This window comes from Ursus maritimus, unplaced genomic scaffold (genome assembly GCF_017311325.1).
Source record: "Ursus maritimus isolate PB19 unplaced genomic scaffold, ASM1731132v1 scaffold_4, whole genome shotgun sequence".
In the NCBI taxonomy this organism is placed as follows: domain Eukaryota; kingdom Metazoa; phylum Chordata; class Mammalia; order Carnivora; family Ursidae; genus Ursus; species Ursus maritimus.
In genome coordinates, this window is record NW_024426552.1 from 64,169,251 (window position 1) to 64,172,675 (window position 3,425).

The following is a 3,425-nucleotide window of genomic DNA, read 5'->3' on the forward strand; positions in this document are numbered from 1 at the left end:
CTGCAGGCCAAAGAATGAGAGGCAGAAATGAGGTCACAGAGTTTGTTGTGGAGAATCTTTGCAACATATAGAAGGACAGCCTTGCAAACTGAGGAAGAGTCCAAATGAGACATTGCATTAATGGAGAAAATTAGACCAAAAGCCACAAGCCTGCTTTTAAACATGTCAAAAATGACCTAAGAGTCAAGGTTCTTTTCTTCTTAAAATTATATTCTAAGTCTGGATTAGGGATAGCATAGTCACCAGCCCGAGCTAGCTGAGATGACTGCAAGACACTAACACCAACTTCAGCGTCATACAAGAATGCATGCCCAGAGAGACCACACATTTGGCAAAGTCCAAACACGGCCCACTGAAGTTGCTGTGGCACCAGCCACCAGGTCCCAGACACCACTTGAGTACCCAGTGGAGGACCATGGGAAGGAACACACCTGAACATAGTAGTTCCCTGTAATTGTTCCTACCTATTATTGTTCATGACTCCAGTCTGTCTGAAATGGGTGATATATTGGTTTTGGGTAACAAACAGTGAATATTCATGAAACCAAGAGTAATCTATGTAATAGAAATTGCCATCCCCTAAAGCAGGGTTTCTCAGAACTACTAACATTTTGAACTAAATAATTCTTTGTTGTAAGGGACTGTCCTGTGTGTTATAGGATATTTAACAGCATCTTTGGCCTCTATCCAATAGATACCAGAAGCACTCCCACAGCTATAACAACCAAAAATGTCTCCAGACATTGCCAAATACCCTCTGGGGGTGAAATCACTCTGGGTTGAGAACCACCTTAAACAAGGTCATACCAGTGGCAGTAACTTAGGATAAGCTTTTTAGTACAGCAAAATCTTACATAATGATCTACAATGGTTATGATTTTATGTAGCTCTTCTTTATTTAGTAGGTAAGTTTTAGGCAGATGTGATTTTAAGTTGGGAACCAGATGGAGTTGATTGTTTGGTGTGGCTTTATGTCCTTAAGTCATGTGCAAAAATATATATATCCTTTCAGCTCTCTCCAGATGTAGCAGAAGCAGGGCATATTGAGCTATTTTATCTTGTGTTTCTTTCCCTCTCACCTTAATCAGTGCCATTTTCTCAGCAGTCCTCAAGCAAGTGAGAAAGAAGGGAATAGGAGGACAGGTATTACGGGGAAACAGAGAACAAAGAATTCAGATAACAAAATGAAAAAGAGTCTAGTCAATCTGGATGCTTATTGTTGCCTGGGTCTCTCTCTGAATATAGTCCAGAGCTGGTATAGATGAAGTCCAGGATACTTGTGAGAAGAGTCAAGGCGGCATTAGAGCAAGTCCCAGAGTAGAAACACGCTCATCTTCTTATTATCATGCACTACTTGTTACTAGTTAGTAATGTAAGTCTGTGTTTCCTAATCCTTTTTGCTTGGTTTATATTTCACATTTGTATATAAGGCACCATTTTCTAAAAATACAACTAGAGTGTGAGCTATGATTTTATTCAGTGAAGATGAGTTACTGCAAACAACACTGAAGTGAGAAAAAAGAAAAAGTTCTCCATGTATCAGTTCCCATGTGTTTTGAATCTAGTTCCCTCCTACCTGGAGGAAGAAATCTCCTGAAGTCCACTCTGGGTTTCTTCTTTTACTAGAAGAGAGAAAGGGGCGCTATTGACCAAGGGAGATGAAAGTCAGGGGCTGCTCTTGGGCGGAAGAGAAATATAGAGAAAGGAAGAGAGCAGAGTGTTTTCCTTCACAACCTGGGCAGCTCGGGGTCCAGGAGGGCAGCCATTGTACAGCTCTGTGGGCTGCACACTTGCAGTGCATCTTTATTTTCCTAGTTGCTGCCTTTGGAGCAATATTGATCAACATCATCAAACACATTTTACAAGATATCTAATTGAATATGTTGCAGGAAACCGGGGGACTACAGGTGTCCACCGGTCTACACAAACAAGCACATTTTATGGTGAGAGGGCAGTTGAAGAAAAAAGGAAGCCTTTTAGAGAGACTGTGGATCAGACAGAAAAATGACTGTATTGGTGAGATGAGGCCGTGGTGAGTAGCGTGAGCAGCAGAATTACCTGACAGAGGCAAGACAGGTAGACATGGCCTCAGATTAAGAAGCAGCTGAGGGGAGTAAAAAGGAATAGGAATAGGAGCCTGGACAGGGAGGCGTCTATGAACAGATACCTTACTGAGTATCACCACCAAGAAAGTCAGCCCAGAGTAGAGATCAGCCAGACGTGGGGGGTGAAGTCTGTAGCACTGAAGCATAAAGGAAGTTTCTGTCTTATAATGAAGGGAAAAGTGAAAAGTAATGTGGGACTTGGAGATGTAAGAGGAAAACCACTGTGAAAGTCTGATCTATGTGTGATATCAAGTCAAACTGAAGTGAAGAATGAGATTGTGTATATCTCTGGTGACTTGCCTCTGGATGCTGGAAATCCCAATGTCTCTAGAAGCAGAAATAAAAGCTGTTTTGTACTCTGGAAGGCTACCTGGGTGAGTCTTGTAAGTTAGGTCTAAAGACAGATTTGTGACTCACTGGCAAAGAGGTCATTGCGAAAGAGCGCGTGTCTTAAAGAAAAACCAAGGAACCGGCCTGAGGGATGCAGTGCTCTAGTCACGCGAGGAGCTCACCAACTTCATGAAGTCCTAGAGCAATTATGGATCTCAGACACTAATTCTAGCTCCTCTTTGATCCCACAGTTTTCTTCATCTTTGCCCCATATCCCTGACTTTTATTTTGATTTTGCCTAGGATCTCCTATCAGACCTTGCTGGACCCAATGGTCTGGGGCCTCTCATTCTTTCTCACCCCCATAATTTGCTTGGTGATTCACTTTTAGCCCACTACTAACTAGGCAAATGTATTCACCTCTTTTCCTATCAGCCTTGGCCCTGGACTACACAGAATGTTCATAAATTTCCTCATCAGTTTCAGTCATCCAGCTATAAGGAAGCCTGAATTTTCTCTAGTAGAGGCTACTGTCTCTGACCCTATATCCTCTTAACACCTCATTGAAGCCTGTAGTCCTTTAGCTTTAGTCTTTTTTTTATTGACCAAATCTCCCTTTTCCTCCTTTCAACCCCCCAATTTGTGTTTCTTCCTCAAGAATCATGTCTTAAAAGAATGTAGTCATTATTCCCAGGCAGAAGGTGGCTGGCCTCTCACAACTGCTGAAGCCAAAAAAGTTGAACTGCCTTATTATGGACACTTCTTGGTTCCCCGGCTCCCCGCCTTACTGCCATTTTCCAGGTCAATCTGTTTTGGATTGGGTTTAAGTACAGTCTAAGGAAAAGGCCCAACCCTTGATACCCAGGGTACAGGGCAATGGGCAGTGGCAGGAGGGAGTCTTCTAGATATGCCTGAAAGAGGGAAAGGGAATTGGAGCCACAGGAGTAGGGCCATTGAGGCCTGCATAAAAAGTACTATTTACCTCAGCATA